The sequence below is a fragment of the Ambystoma mexicanum genome, chromosome 2q (genome assembly GCF_040938575.1).
Source record: "Ambystoma mexicanum isolate Mex_15411 chromosome 2q, UKY_AmexF1_1, whole genome shotgun sequence".
Lineage (NCBI taxonomy): Eukaryota > Metazoa > Chordata > Amphibia > Caudata > Ambystomatidae > Ambystoma > Ambystoma mexicanum.
The window spans coordinates 675,119,418-675,136,679 of record NC_090924.1 but is presented as its reverse complement, the minus strand read 5'-3'; the positions used below and the strand labels follow the sequence as shown (position 1 = coordinate 675,136,679).

Here is a 17,262-nt window from a genome sequence, read left to right as displayed (position 1 = left end):
GGAGCCCTTTGTTCCACTTTTGGCGGGCTTCTCCACAGAAGCCCTCCAAAGTGGTGCCACTCTGTCTGGGGTACTTAGGAGGGGTGGAGGGGGATTTAGGCACCCTGGACTGAGTTACCTTGGTAACTCAAGTCGCACTCCGTCCTGATTGGCCCAAGTGGTGAGCCGCCCGGCTCACCACTTAGCATGTTTGAGTGACAGCTAGGCTGGGTGAATGGGGGTTTGCTGCATAAAAGCAGGGCTTTGGGGACTGGGACTTCAGAAGTCGCCACAGGACCAAGAATCCGACGAGGGAAGAGCTGAGCCGACCTGCTTCGACGACACCACCCGGTGGAGCCCTGCTGAACCGTCTCACCACTTTTTCCCGACGACCGAGGAGAACTCTTAACGGAGTGGCTCCTTCCCTTGACTGGTGGGGACAACCAGTTTTCGCCTTCTTTCCGTTCTTTGAGGTATCTCGTGGCCGCCTTGCCTGTGCCAAGCACCCCGGCAACCGGAATACCACACTTTACCCCCATACCGCGAAAGTCGGTACCAACCCTTTAACCGGAGGACTCCGCGGCTGGTTTCTTCCCGGGCAGTGCAACGACCCTCTTCTTCTGCTCTTCAGCGAGAACTTCTTCTCCCCTGACCGACGTCGAGCCCTGCTGCCACTGCCTGGAACAACTGCCACCGCTGGAGGACCCTTTCCGCTTAAGGTACTGTGTTCTGCCTGGCTTCCCTTGCTACCGACTGTACGGGGTAGATTTAGTCCCCGGCTTTCGAACCTGGGAGTGCCTGGGACACTTTGGCTAAACTTTCTGAGCCACTCTAACCTCTTTTTGACTCTTTGCAAGACTTTGAATCTCTAACTAACAGTGTGATCTTGGGCACATTTTCGCTCCGGCTACTCTAAGAGTGGGCCCTGCCTAGTGACTTTTGCTCACCTGTGACTTTATTCTTCTTTAAGCCTATTGCAAGTGCTCTGGACCTTAGAGTGGTGTGTCTAACCCATTTCTGCTTTTTCTCTCCCTTTCTTGGAAACTACTAGAGTGTCATCTAACGTTAAGCACTCACCTCTGTTTTAATTAAGTGGTGTTTACTTAGAGTTGTCTAGATAGGAGAAAGGATTGAATCTACTTTCATTATAACTGTGTTGAAGTGCTTTTACTATATTTTTGCTAGAGTGTTTTTTAACTTATGTGTATTTTAAATAAATAACTATATACTTTTGAAACCAAGCTCTGGTCAGTGTTTGCTTGTGCTATTGTGTTTTGGTACATATTGTGTATACTTTACATACTGCCTAACTCTTCTTGAGAGAAGTCTGCCTGCTCAGCCACAGCTACCAGGTAAATCTGGGTGGTACAGACTGCTACCAAAGGGGTTTACTGCTCTACCTGTAGTCTTAAATCTTTTGCAGTGTTCCCCAAGGGAACTGCACAGGTTTCTGCCTAACACTGGTGTACAGCGGTGGGATTTGTATTGAGTATACATTTTATTGTGCTTTAGATACCTTAGTGCAACTAACCACAAAGCTTAGCACTGAAAAAGTAAAACCTCTAACATGTCAGTTATAGAAAGCTATAGTCAAGAGTCCCTTGCAGCCAAAACTGCTGATTGTTTAAGAGTGCTCTGTAAACATAAGGATCTCCTGACTAAGGGCAAGAAAATGGAGCTGATTGAAAGATTGTTAGCTAACCAAAGTCTGGGTGATGGTTCAGAGGAACCTACCACTCCAGCAACTGTAGATGACAGTGTTGAAGTTAACATGGAACAAAATGTTGATGTTTCTGAGGAAGAGTCAGAAGAGGAGGGTGAGGCTGTTGTGACTGTCCCCCCTAGGCCTCTGCCTGCTCTACCTGCTGTACCTACTGGGCCTTTACCAGGTCCCACATTTAGTCCTCAGTACTTTGAACTGGAGAAAATGAAACTAGAATTGGAGTATAAGAAACTTAATGCTCAAACTGACAAAGAACTAAGGCTAAGGGAAATGGAGCTCAAGTATGAGCTAGAAATGAAGAAATTATCTGTTGAGAATGCTTCTCTCTCTGGCTCCTCTAGAAGTTCCAGTCCTAAAAGACCCCGGATGCCTAAAGAATTGGTTGGTATGTATGAGCCTAAGTTGGATGTGTTGGATTGGTTGTCTCTGTTTGAATATAATCATGGGCTCCAGAACATCACAGGAAATGACTTACTCACCTGGTTGTTCTCTAGGCTTCCCCCTGTTGCAACTGATGTGGTAATGGAGATGGGGGAGGAGGATAGGAAAGAGTATGAATGTGTGAAACTAGCTTTGATAGCTAGGTTTGGGAAGACCCCTTCCCAGTATCTTAAGAGGTTTAGGAGCCTCAAAAAGCATGATGGTACCCCTTGGGCTACCTGGGTGAGTGAAGGGTTGAAAAACTTAGAGGGATGGATTAAGGGTTACAAGGTGAACACTTATGAAGGTATGAAGAATTTGTTTATGTTGGAGACTATTTATGATGCCTGCTCTCCTGAGCTCAGACAACACTTGGCTGATTCCAAGGAATTAGATTCCCGGAAACTGGCTAGGGCTGCTGACTTGTGGGTTGCCAACAGGGCCACTCACAAGGATTCTGGGGTAACTCAGAAGAAGGATGGGGAGAAACAGCCAAAAACAGACTCCAAAGAGAATTCTAATAATTCCTATCCCAAAGAGGGCCCCAAACCACAAAATAACCAGGGTAAGCCACATGGGAAACCGAGTCAGACTACTGTACCTTCTGGCCACAAGCCAGAAGGAGGTCAGAGCAAGCCACCCTTCCAGAGAGCATTTGGACAATGCTATGTCTGTCAGGGTACTGACCATATCAAAGGAGATCCCAAGTGCAAGGGTAAACCTGCAGGGATCAGCACAGTCTCCTTAGCCTTCACTCATGAGGATGAAGTACAGATGGCTAGTGCCCACTTTGAACTCTTTGCTGAAGAACCCTTGGGTCTTCAAGCAACTGTAAACTTAGAGCCTATGGGTCTGGTTAGTCCCCAGAATAGGGTTGTGTATAACTCCCTACCTGTTAACTCTAAGGTGTATTATGTGGACAGTGTTCTTGTCAATGGCCAGGATACTCCTGCCAGGAGAGACACTGGGGCCAGCAGAACAGTAGTGGATGAAAGCTTCTTTCAACCTGAGGATGTGGCCAAAGCACCCAAAGGTCCCACTAAGATGTCTGGAGGCCCTGTCCAAATGGTTCCTATTCTACCAGCCCTCATTCAGTGTAACAACATGACAGTGAGGATCCCTGTCAGTGTTCAGACTGAGGTACCTGGGAAGGTCCTGTTGGGGAATGACCTAAGAACTCTAGGAGTAGTGTCACATACCCCCAGGCCTCCCAGTATGGAGAAGCAGAACTTAACCAAATTGGCTAGAAAGGCTACCTTGAAGGACCCTTCTAAGCCTGTGGGACCCTCTACTGAGAACCCCACTACAAGCCTTGGGTTTAGTAAGTTGACCTCTGACCCAGGCACCTTTCAGGATAGTATGCTAGGAACATGGGAGCCCCAACCAAGCTCCATCATTGTTCCCCTAGTCTCCGAGTCTCTGACTCCCCCTGCTTCTGAGGAAGAGGTGGATAGACCAACTAGGCCCCTATCTGGACCTGAGAGAACTGGTAATTCTCAGTGCTGGTGGAAAACCAGAAAAGAAAAGTCTAAGGCCAAAAACCTTCAGACTGTTGGACCTTCTACTGAAGACCCCAACTCAAATCCTAATATTAGGGGGGAAACTCCTAAAATAGGTAAGGGTAGATCTAAGAGGAAGGGGAAGCAGGTACATTGCCTAACCCCAACCCCTCCAACCAAGAGGCCTAAGACCCAACCTGCTCCCACAAGAGAGGTGGTGAGGAACCTTGGAGGCCCCTCTAGATCTAAGGGAATCCTTTATAAGGACCCCTTCAAAAAGCCTAACCTAGGTTCAGAAGTTGTACCAACTTCTGAGGGACTGGTCAACCGGATCCCCTATAACAAAAAGACTGATGTTCCTCAAAGGGTCTGTAGGTCCGTTAGCTTGCAGAAGAAAACCTTTGAGTTCTCCATTGAACATAGGTCAAGGTGTCACCATCAAAATGCTGATGGACTCTCTAGGATGTATATCATCGACTAGAGGTATGAGGTTCATCCAGGAGTGGATTAAATCCTCCTGTCCCTTAGTCTGGGGGGGGCGAGTGTTAGGGAGAATTCTCTGTTTAGGCTGAATTTCCCTACCTAGTGAGTCCCCCAGCAGCTTTGCTGGATTTCTGGGGTTTAATTTTTTTCTCCTGCCAAGAGTGAGACTCTTTTACCCTCACTCTTGGACATGTTGAAGTGTGTTTTCTTGGTTAAACCTTGTGTTGAATGGGCTATGGGGTCTTTTACTCCATAGGGCCTCATGTATTTTTGTGATGTGGGTCACACAGCACCCTCTGTGCCGTGACCCAGGGGTGTCCTAGGGACTCCCCAACATAGACTCCATACCCTGGGACTGACTACTGTCTCCCAGGGCATGTAAAGTCACCAAAGACTTTGCTAGTCTTGAATCCTGAACAGAACCAGTACAAACCATCATATTGTGGACGTACTGGCTGGGGCAATTCGATTGCCCCAGGGTCTGTTAGTCGAGGGGGCACGTCTCCGTCCCCCCTGATCGAGTTTTGGCTGGTGGCAGTGGAAACTACTTTTTATATTCAACCGCGAATATTTCCCTATGGGATTTCCCATTGTTTTAGGCTAACACATTTAATTAATTATTTACGGTAGCCTTAAACATACCGCCGGTTTATATATTTATTTTTATAACTCCGGTTGGGACTTTTTGCCAAAACTTGATTCTAAAATGGCGTTGGTGTTCGCCTCTGTAACTCTGACCCAAAGTGGAGCCCTTTGTTCCACTTTTGGCGGGCTTCTCCACAGAAGCCCTCCAAAGTGGTGCCACTCTGTCTGGGGTACTTAGGAGGGGTGGAGGGGGATTTAGGCACCCTGGACTGAGTTACCTTGGTAACTCAAGTCGCACTCCGTCCTGATTGGCCCAAGTGGTGAGCCGCCCGGCTCACCACTTAGCATGTTTGAGTGACAGCTAGGCTGGGTGAATGGGGGTTTGCTGCATAAAAGCAGGGCTTTGGGGACTGGGACTTCAGAAGTCGCCACAGGACCAAGAATCCGACGAGGGAAGAGCTGAGCCGACCTGCTTCGACGACACCACCCGGTGGAGCCCTGCTGAACCGTCTCACCACTTTTTCCCGACGACCGAGGAGAACTCTTAACGGAGTGGCTCCTTCCCTTGACTGGTGGGGACAACCAGTTTTCGCCTTCTTTCCGTTCTTTGAGGTATCTCGTGGCCGCCTTGCCTGTGCCAAGCACCCCGGCAACCGGAATACCACACTTTACCCCCATACCGCGAAAGTCGGTACCAACCCTTTAACCGGAGGACTCCGCGGCTGGTTTCTTCCCGGGCAGTGCAACGACCCTCTTCTTCTGCTCTTCAGCGAGAACTTCTTCTCCCCTGACCGACGTCGAGCCCTGCTGCCACTGCCTGGAACAACTGCCACCGCTGGAGGACCCTTTCCGCTTAAGGTACTGTGTTCTGCCTGGCTTCCCTTGCTACCGACTGTACGGGGTAGATTTAGTCCCCGGCTTTCGAACCTGGGAGTGCCTGGGACACTTTGGCTAAACTTTCTGAGCCACTCTAACCTCTTTTTGACTCTTTGCAAGACTTTGAATCTCTAACTAACAGTGTGATCTTGGGCACATTTTCGCTCCGGCTACTCTAAGAGTGGGCCCTGCCTAGTGACTTTTGCTCACCTGTGACTTTATTCTTCTTTAAGCCTATTGCAAGTGCTCTGGACCTTAGAGTGGTGTGTCTAACCCATTTCTGCTTTTTCTCTCCCTTTCTTGGAAACTACTAGAGTGTCATCTAACGTTAAGCACTCACCTCTGTTTTAATTAAGTGGTGTTTACTTAGAGTTGTCTAGATAGGAGAAAGGATTGAATCTACTTTCATTATAACTGTGTTGAAGTGCTTTTACTATATTTTTGCTAGAGTGTTTTTTAACTTATGTGTATTTTAAATAAATAACTATATACTTTTGAAACCAAGCTCTGGTCAGTGTTTGCTTGTGCTATTGTGTTTTGGTACATATTGTGTATACTTTACATACTGCCTAACTCTTCTTGAGAGAAGTCTGCCTGCTCAGCCACAGCTACCAGGTAAATCTGGGTGGTACAGACTGCTACCAAAGGGGTTTACTGCTCTACCTGTAGTCTTAAATCTTTTGCAGTGTTCCCCAAGGGAACTGCACAGGTTTCTGCCTAACACACGTTCTGGGGGGAAAAAGTACAACTGAGGCTACGGGCGTCGTGCGTCCTCCTTATCACATCGGGTGACGTCGGCCGTTGGAGGAGGTCCTCTGGGACGGCGCATCGACGTAGGACACAGATGCTGAAAATGTTCTGAAGCAGCACAGCTGTGGTGATTACTGTCAAAGACATGGAATACGTCGTCGGACCCTCCCATCGAAAGAACGTTACCAGGTAAGAGAGTAACTTGTTCTTCAGATTCTAAACCATGGGCTCAAACAATTACGACCTAGGTTATTCTCAGGAACAGGCCACTTTGATTTCAAACATTTGACTTCATTATCTCTCTCTCTCTCTCTCTCTCTCTCTCTCTCTCTCTCTCTCTCTCTCTCTCTCTCTCTCTCTCTCTCTCTCTCTCTCTCTCTCTCTCTCTCTCTCTCTCTCTCTCTCTCTCTCTCTCGATCTTTCATTGATTCACATGCTTAGAATATTCCCTGTCAGACTGGGACCCTTCGGTACACATATATAGCCTTTTCCTATAGGAAAACTTCCGACACTTTTGTGTCCTATCTACGTCCTTTTAGGACCCGCCTACGCATGCTCCGTAGGCCGTCCCAGTATAAGAGGCCCGCCCCCGCGGCTCCCCTTCAGATTTCAACCGTCTCCAAAGTAGTGGGATCTCCTTGTGTTGTCTTACTATTTTGTACAAGGTTGTATACTTGGAGTTGGAGTTAGAAAAATGTCCTCCATGTCAGGAAAAGCGCTGTTCCGTCCATGCGCGGCTTGAAAAAAGTTTACGGGGGGACGGACATATGGATTGTATATATTGCCTCCACCCTCATCATTCGGCTGATAACTGCGACATATGCAAAGGGTTTTCTCAAAAAACCCTCAAAGACCGGAGTCAACAGCTGGTGGCATGGCTGAATGATGGAGCAGGGGCATACCCCCCTTCGGAGGTAGGCTCCACACAATCGGGGAAAACATCACGCCGCGCTACCTCATCGGAACCATCGGCGAAGAAATCTCGACCGACGGAAAAAAAGCCATCTGGGAGTCACTCAGCTAGAGACTCCTCGTCAAAGAAATCATCTTCATCGAAAAAGCATGAAAAGGAAAGGAAAGGAAATCCTCCTCGGGCGATCATCATAGATCGACCACGAGTCGAGTAAAAGCAGGCCAAGTGTGGAAAAGGCAGGACCGCCTAACCCACCTGCTAAGTCACCGTCGTTGACGGCGGTCCAGTCATAGGCCTCCACCCTGCCACTAACGCAGGTGGCGTCCACCGTCCCACCGACAACGGCGGCGACGATGGCCTCGTCGACGGGGGTTCTACAGGAGGCCTGAAGTTTTTGATCCGATCCCCCCGGATACTTTACTGCAAGAACAGGCTGTGTCGCTGTCCTCGGAGGACGAGAACGAGAGAATAGCTGGCCCCGCAGACCTAGGGCTACAAGTGGCTAACAAGTTGTCGACGAGGGGATCCGGTATACCGGTATCTGCCCCACTTCGCAATCCTCAATCTGTTTTGTCGTTGGAAATTCTGTCCACGCTTCAGTCCTTGCTACAGTCGTTGGACCAGAGACTACCTCAGGCAAACCTGCCACAGTCACCCGTCGATGCACCTACGCACGCCAATCTCAGCACTGGCACAAGAGGAAGGTGAGCTGCCAGATTTGGAGTCTGACAGGGGAGCCATGTCGGATATCTCATCTTCCCCCTCCAGGGATCCAACCTGGGAGTCAGAGGTGGAGTTGGAAACCCCTAGAAGCCCAGCTCACCCGTCCCCTCCGGACGACATTGCATCATTCCATTCTATGATGGAGAAGGCGTGCAAAGAATTTGGTTTGTCCCAGGAAGAACAGAAAAAGGACTGTTTTTTGTTCGACCACATGGGTAAGAGAAGGTCTGTGTTCTCAATACCAATACTAGACCACGTGTGGAAGGAGGGGTTGCGGACAATGCGTCACCCTTTTTCAGAGCCGGCAGTGAAAGGACGCCTCGAGAAAAAGTTTAAGGCTCCAGAGTCTACCCCCAAGTGTTAATCCTCCCAACCAACGCCAGACTCGGTGGTGTCGGCGGCAGCAGCGAGGAAGGCGAAGGCCCAGCACAAGTGCACGACTCCGCCTGAAAACGAAGCGAGACGCCAGGATGCCTTAGGCAAAAAAGTGCTATCCGTGGGAGCAACCACAGTAAAGGCCGCAAACTCTCTGGCGATTGTAGCCAGATACGACAGGGAGATGTGGCACAGGCTAGCTCCGTTGCTTGATCATCTTCCGGAAGAGCATAGGAAGGCAGCGATGTTACTTGTCCGAGAGGGTGAGGAAGCCTCAAATCACGCAATAAACATTGCGGTGGACCTCGCTGAGTCAGGCTTCAAGCAAGTCAATAATGGGGTCGTATTACAACGACAGTCATGGCTTAAGTGTACCTACTTCAGGCCAGAGGTACAATACAAAGTTTTAGATATGCCCTTTGAGGGAGACCTTCTTTTCGGTGAGAAGGTGGACAAAGCCCTAAAGGGAATGAAAGAGGACTCGGACACGGCACGTTCATTGGGTGCCCTCCAGAGTGGCTGAAGCTGCAAGTCTTTTCGTCCCTTTAGAGGGGCTTCAGGTAATTCCAGATTCTCTGCGTCTGGGGACAGATCCTTTGGCAGATCGGCTTACCCCTCCCAGGGATACAGACGTGCTTCCCAAACGGCAAACTGACGCCGTAACTTCCAGACGTCCAGGAAAAGACCATCATATCCGTCGTCGTTGAGAGACGAGCAAAATGAAGATCAGCAGTGACATACAACACACCGTTCTGGGGGGGAGAGTGTCAGCATATGTCGACGAATGGGAACGGATAACGACGGATCAATAGGTGCTGGACACTATAAGAAACGGACACTCTCTACAATTCAAACACAGCCCTCCGCACATTCCACCTGCGTTCACCGCTCATTCCCATCTGAGGATACTGCAACAAGAGGTAACACTCATGTTAGCAAAGGGCGTGATAGAATTAGTTCCAACATCAGAGAGGTCAAGGAGTCTACTCAAGATATTTCGTCGTAAAAAATCCAAACGGCAAATGGCGTCCCATTTTAGACTTACGCGATCTCAACAAGTCTTTAAAGAGCCTAAAATTCAAGATGCTCACTCTGCAGGAAGTGATCCGCGCCGTTCAAGAGGTGGATTTTCTAGCGTCCCTGGATTTACAGGACGCGTACTTCCATATTCCAATGTGTCGGAAACACAGGAAATTCCTGAGATTTGTAATAGGGCGGATTCACTACCAGTTCACGGTTCTTCCCTTTGGGCTCAAGACCTCCCCCAGAACGTTCACGAAATGCCTGGCTCCAGTAGCGGCCTGGCTAAGGAAGCAAGGCCATCATGTATACCCATACCTCGACGACTGGCTGGTAAGGGGATCCTCCCCAGCGTCGACCAACACAATTTACAAGCCACCATGCAGCTTCTACAACAGCTGGGATTCGCCATAAATTTCGAAAAATCCTCTCTGCGGCCATCGAGAACGCTGGTATTCCTGGGGGCACAGTTCGAGACCCAGTTAGGGCTAGTGAAACCTTCTCTCAACAGAACCTCAAGACTCAATCAGCAAGCGAGCCGACTACGGCGAAACACCAGGCTCTCAGTGAGAAAATACGTTTCGGTCCTAGGGGCCATGGCATCCTGCATCCATCTGGTGGAAAACTGTCGCCTATTCATGAGGCCAGTCCAGGAATTCCTCGCGGACCGATGGACGCAGGCTCAAGGATTGTGGTCAGACAAGATAACCATCGTCGACGACAAGCTGCTTCGGACCCTTCAGTGGTGGCAGTTTCCACAATTTGAAAAACGGTGTACCCCTACAGGAACCAGAGTTTCAGCGAACCATAGTCACGGATGCGTCCCTAACCGGATGGGGAGCTCACATGGGTGCTCTCCAAACGCAAGTTCGCTGGTCTCCAACGGAGTCACTCCTGCACATAAACGTGTTGGACTCAGAGCAGTACGATGGGCCTTGAAGGCATTCCTACCACACATCAAGGGTTCGCGAGTACGAGTACTGACCGACAATACAACGGCCATGTTTTATCTGAGGAAACAAGGAGGGACGCGATCAAGAACTCTTTCCATAGAAGCCCAGAAAACATGGCATTGGGCATTAAAGCACGAAATTTCCATCGTGGCTCACCACCTCCCAGGAGTGAGGAACTCCCAAGCAGACTCCCTCAGCAGAAGCATGGCCCAGATACACGAGTGGGAAATGGACACAGTTCACCTGACGAAAGTGTTCGAGAAATGGGGTCACCCCCCTCTGGACGCCTTCGCGACCAAAGACAACAAGAAATGCGAGCAATTCGCAAGCAGATGGCCTCAAGAGGGTTCCATGGGGGAGGCATTCTCCTTCCCATGGACGGACATGCTCCTTTATGCTTTTCCCCCGTTCCCCCTCATACGGAGGACAATACAGTGGATACGCAGATACAATTGCCGGGTAATTCTAGTGGCACCATACTGGCCAAGACAACCGTGGTTCTCCGACCTGCTTCACCTGTCGCTGGAACATCCCATAGCGTTTCCGTGAGTCCCGAACCTACTATCCCCGGACAAAGGCACGGTGTGGCATCACGACCCGGACAGTCTCAACCTTACAGCCTGGCTCCTGACTTTTCGGAGTTCGGTGATTTAGACGTTTCGGAGGATTGTCAAAAAATTCTGCAGGCAGCTCGAGCCCCTTCTACAAACAAATCTTACTCCTATAAGTTGCGGAGGTTCTGTGAATGGTCTAGAGGACAACAAGGCTTACAACCGTTGTCGGTGACGCCGGAACAAGTTCTACCTTACCTGCTCCTTTTGGCGGAGATGGGTTTATCCTTCACATCGATAAAGGTGCACCTGGCGGCCATCTCAAGGTTCACGAGGAAGAGGCAGTCGTCTCCTCTATTTAGCGACAGACTTGTGAAACACTTCATGAGGGGTTTATTTCGAGTTTTTCCCCCGGTAAAACGTTCCCCCCCCAACTTGGAGTCTCAACACATTGTTGGCAGGCTTAATGAAACCGCCTTTTGAGCCTATGGCCACGTCCGACATAAAATTCATTTCGTGGAAGTTGGCATTCTTGATTGATATCACATCAGCTAGGAGAATCTCGGAACTGCAAGCGCTGGTCGTAGACCCGCCATACCTAAGATTCTTTAAGGACAAAGTGGTCCTGGCAACTAATCCTAAGTTCGTCCCTAAAGTTCCGACAGTGTATCACAAACACTCGTCCATTGTTCTCCCTACTTTCTTCGCCACACCATCGACAGCAGAAAAAGCTCTTCATAACCTGGATGTTAAGAGGGCTCTGAAATTTTACCTACATCGTACACAGGAGCTCAGGTCTACTCGACAACTGTTAATCGCATATGGTCCGTCGACGAGAGGAAAAGCAATCTCTAAACAGGGATTGGCTCGATGGGTCTCATCGACAATTGCTTTTTGTCACTCCAAGGCCGGAAGGCCACTGCAAGGACATCCTAGAGCCCATTCTACAAGATCAATATCCTCCTCAGCAGCTTTATGGGCAGGAATTCCGCTGACGGACATATGCCAAGCTGCGGCATGGTCAGTGCCCCACAAGTTTACCCGCCACTACTGCCTTGCCAGGCAGCAGGCGGACGAGGTGCAGATGGGAAGAGCTGTCCTGCGCCATCTGTTTCAGTAAGGTAAGCTCCACGCTGTGGAGAATTTGTTTTCTACCTTTTTGATGACAGTATACTTTCTGTGGGTAAGGTTATATGAATTAACTTATTCCTACTGTGCATATGCATTGTGTGGTATGGTGAGGGTATATCACATTACATTCTCACCGCCGTCTCAAGTGTTACTGCTATACAATCTATTCTAAGCATGTGAATCCATGAAAGATCCAATGCTGGAGAAGGGAATAGTTTCTTACCTGTAACTCCATTTCTCCAGCATTGGTATCCTTCATGGATTCACATGCGCCCGCCAACCTCCCCGGAATGCAATGTATTTGATAAGTTTAACCCTTCCTACTTTGGAGGGGCCGAAATCTGAAGGGGAGCCGCGGGGGCGGGCCTCTTATAGTGGGACGGCCTACGGAGCATGCGTAGGCGGGTCCTAAAAGGATGTAGATAGGACACAAAAGTGTCAAGTTTTCGTATAGGAAAAGTCTATATATGTGTACCGAGGGGTCCCAGTCTGACGACGGGGAATATTCTAAGCATGTGACTCCATGAAAGATACCAATGCTGGAGAAATGGAGTTACAGGTAAGAAACTATTCCCTTATCTTGCAGGCTTCTGACAGCTGTCATTCAGGTGGCCGAGGGTACTACGCCCAGAGTTTGACAAATTCCACAGGCAGGCAACTTTTGCTGTGGATGTTGCTTTGATACTTTCAGCTTTTCAGGACCTTGTATGTTCACAATGATTTCTCATACTAAGTGAATTGTAGCACCCAGCAAGAATTTTGGATGTTTGATGGTATTTTGTACTGACATTCTGCAGTTTCAGCAACAAAGAAAAAAGATTTAAAGCAAGACTTTTGGATTTCTTTTAGCGGAGCACTGCTTTTCCTTCTGTACTCCATTTTCACTTGTTGTGAAGCCCAGTGACCTATTTCAGGAGTGAGATCTCTGTTCCACCACTAACGACATACGTGGTAGATTGGGCAGCCGTCTTTTTGTGCTTTGCATAGCGCATTTCAGAGGTTTTGGCGCGCTCAAGGGTTTTGCAGCCATTTTGATGTTTCTGGCACCATCAGAACAGTGATGCTGCATGGCAGAGCAACAAGTGGGTTGAATCGTCCCACAGAGTGTTACCAAATTTCAAACCGCCCAGAATCTTCCTGCCTTCGATTTCTTGAGGTTGCTCGGCCTCATGGCATCCAGCATTTATCTGGTGCCAGAAGCCCGCCTGAGAATGAGATCCCTTCAATGGGCTCTAAGAGCACAATGGTCCCAGTTGTCAGGAAAGATGACAGACCTACTTCAGGTTCCAAGCAGGTAGCACAGGATCGTCTGTGGTGGGCATGCGAGGACAACATTCTGAAGAGAGAACATTTTTGGGAACCATGGCCGGAGATTACTGTAGTGACAGACTCCACACTCACTGGGTGGGGAGCCCATGTCTGCGATCTAACGGTCTGCAGGCGTTGGTCTCCATCGGAGTCCAAACTACACAACTATCTTTTGGAGCTGAGGGCAATCAGACTAGGGCTGAAGGCCTTCCTACCCTCTGTACAGGGAAATAATGTCCCGATAATGACGGACAACACAGTGACCATGCATTACCTCAACAAAAGAGGGGGCGTAGGGGCACTTACACTTTGCAGAGAGGTAATGCAAGTTTGGTACTAGTCAATTCGAGAAGGAATCTCCCTATCGGCAGCTCACCTAGCCGGAGAGTAGAACACGGCAACGGATGCTCTGAGCAGGGAGAGTGCAGTGTCCCTCGAATGGGAACTTGCTCAGGAAGCACTTCATGAGATCTTCGCCCTTTGGGGAACCCCTCAAGTAGACCTGTTAGTGACCCAAGTCAACCGAAGTACGAGAGGTATTGCTCAAGGGAATTTCCTCTGATAGGAGCTCTAGGAGACACGTTCGTGGTGGATTGGGAGTTCCCACTGCTATAAGAGTTTCCACCGATCCCAGTCATTCCTGAGGTAATCGCGAGTTTGACATAGTTTGGAAGCCGCATGGTGCTAATTGCCCCAGATTGGGCCAGGAGAACGTGGTACCCGGACCTTCTAGAAATGTCCATCTGTCCTCCGAGAAGTCTTCAAAAAAGAGAATATGCTCTCGCAAAGGAGGGTCAGGTTCTCCATCCTGAGGTCAACACTCTCAAACTTCACGCATGGTTTCTGAAAAACGGAGAAACGATGATTGGGACCTCCCGGATGAGGTCATGGAGGCGTTACTTTCGGCAAGAAGGCCAGTAACAAATTCTCTTTGCAGTTGGAACAAGTTCTGCGGCTGGTGCAGGGAAATGAGTGTTCCTTTTTCTATGTTCAATTCCAGAGGTGTTATCTTTTCTCCTATAATTAGCACACAAGGGTCTTATTGTTGGGACCATTAAAGGTTACCTGGCAGCGCTTTCTATTTTCAAGCGCTCTTCGGAAGCAAGCATCCATTGGTGTTTCAGTTTCTGAAAGGGCTCACCAATGTGTCCCCGCTTTATTCTTTTCAGGTTCCAGTTTTGGAATTCAACCTGGTTCTAATGTTTTTGATGTGTGCCCCTTTTGTGAACCCTTGCGCACATTTCCATTGTGGTTATTGACCTTCAAAACCATGTTGGTTGCATTGACATCTGCACTTGGAGTGAGCGCGTTGCAAGCACTTTTTTCCAGGTCAGCCTATACTGTATTCCACAAGGACAGGATTGTGTTGAGGGTAAAACTCTCCTTCCTAAGGTGGCATCTGATTTTCATATAAATCAATGTATCTGCCAGTGTTCTACCCCCTGCCGCATCCCACTAAAGAGGAAGAAAGGCTCCATAGGTTGGACCCTAGAAGAGCTTTAAACTTCTATATTTCTAGGTTCCCCAAACTTAGAGTGGATGACAAACCTTTTATTGGCTACACAGGGAGAAAAATGGGTCAAGCTGTTTCAAAACAGACTTCATCAGGGTGGATTATACTTTGCATCTCAGAATGTTACAAATTGGCAGGCAAGGACCCGCCAGAGGGTTTGAGAGCTCATTCCACCAGGGGTATAGCCTCTTCTGCAGCCCTTCAAAGGGGTGTACCTATTAAATCTATCTGTAATGCTGCAACATGGTCATCACTGCATACATTCACAAAGCATTACTGTCTGGATTCTTCCCACTCCCAGGATGTTACCTTTGGTAAGGCAGTATTATATTCGGCCTTATAAAATGCAGAAAATTTCAAATTCTCCTCCCTCCTATTCTGCATGCTCCTTTGGGAGTCTATCAAAGATGAGGAATACGTTGTAGGACACCAATTCGAAGAACAAGTTACTTAACAACTAGGAACGTTCTTTCGGCTGGATATTCCTCCTACGTATTTCTCATCGTTCTTCGCATCCTACCCTGCTGTAGAATGTCCTATGCTTTTGCAGCTTCCGTTCTCGCAGGGCTAACTACTGCTTACCCAGGCTAACAGGCGCTGTGTGTGCTACTTATACACCCGATGACATCACCCTCGACGGAGTCCTTTGAGGGACGTCGACTCAACGCCCTCTGCCTAGAATTTTTTCTGAAGCAGCCGAAGCTGGACGTGATTATTAAAGATGAGGAATACGTTGGAGGAACATCCAGTCGAAAGAACGTTACTAGTTGGTAAGTAACTTGTTCTTCCCAGGCCCATTGATGCTCTCCCATTCATTGGTACTTTGTCACAGAAAGAAATTAGGTAATCAGTTTCGGTAACTACACAATTAGAAACCGGAAACAGGGTGCACTTCTGTCCCTCCTTGCCACACCCTCCAGCATTGCATAATCTGATTAATTTGTCTTCATACGCACAGGACCACCAATATCACATAGTTTTTCATTTCTGCAATCAGGAGATTTACCTCCATTAATTGGCCTAATATTTGTAGAAATGTTATTCTGGCCCCCCTTCTCTTCCCCCAGACTCTGAGCCAGTACTCTCAGCTTTCCTGTTCACCATATTACTCAAGGAATACTTCCAGTAGCGGGGGAGGGCGGGGGGGAGCAAAGAGTGTGACCCCACCCCGTCACACACCAAAACCTGAAAGTCTAGTAAAGACTATACATAAAATGTAGCTGTCCAGTTCAATTGCACAGCAGTACTTTCAATAATGGGGCTTCGTTGGGTGGAGAAGTGTTTTGGAAAACATCAGGATTTAAGCAGCCCCTTCACCAGCAAAGCACTGGCATTGCTCACAAATCAAAGATATGCCGATACAAATTCTGGTTTAGTGGCGCGCAAAGTCAAGTGGTTTATCAGATATTTTATAACTTCAGTAGCAGCGCAAGTTAGTTATAATAGCCTGGGAACTGAGTTTCACTCTGCCGCTACTCCCATGCCTCTTGGGCAAATGTCAGCAAGTATCAGCAAATGTCTGCATAGATTATGGCACGGGATTCCCAACGCGTCTTCGATCGGCGGGAATCCGAAGTAGGCAAGACTGGCAAAAATGTGTCAAAGTCCAACTCGCTACCACGCCTCTTTCTCCTACTCCAAAGCTCCTATGCTCTAGCACTGCAACCAAATGCTCCCCCTCTAAGTCGCAGTCTTTGCCTTTCACTTTGTGGTTACCAAGATGAAAAGAATCCACCTGAACCACAACAGCAGCGCTTTTTGCCCGTGGTGGCTTATGCAAGACATGTAAATTTAAGCAGATGCAAGCAACAGACCATAACTGGATGGTAATTGTAGTCATGTGTGTTTCTTGACCGCTCTACTCCACACTGATTGGGTTTGGCTAACCTCAGTCTTCCCTGCTCACCATAATGGGGAGGTCTCTCAAAATCCTCCCACTCAGGTTGATTTTTGGAAATCGATCTAAACGTTCCCGTTTTATGAATTTAATAACTATACCCAGAATAAAGAACTTGATTTACACGGTTTCCATCCAAGATTTCTGGTTGACTGGCATGTTTGGACACAATCGTCCAATGACTGAAGCTCCAAGCCCTCCATTTTACACTCTATTTTCTTGCCTTATGAAAGCTTGTTTGTATGCACGTACAGTGTCCCAGCCAGGCAAAAAGCTTCAGGCTGAGCAAAACCTATTTGCACTTAACGTGGGAGCTGAATGAGTTTTGCCCTGCATGAGCCTCACACATTGGATTCCCACACATTAGATGCCCACATATAGAAACTCAGAATGAGCAACACATGTATTGATGTTTCGGTTACAGAAGTTATAGATGGGGCTATGTGGTATAGGCCCTCTGTTTAAAAGTGGTACGCAGTTATGGTTTCATTAGATCTTAGATGAGTCAAAATTGGTGTAAAATGGTAGACCAACCTAGGTTGTTGGGGTGAAGGTGGTTCACT

The 17,262-nt window shown here is 48.3% G+C and overlaps 1 protein-coding gene across 4 annotated transcripts in view; it reads left to right on the top strand.

Annotated features, from left to right (window-relative positions):
* Positions 1-17,262, top strand: part of USP7 (ubiquitin specific peptidase 7) — a 2,259,762-nt gene that overhangs the window by 758,071 nt on the left and 1,484,429 nt on the right. The window lies entirely within an intron of this gene.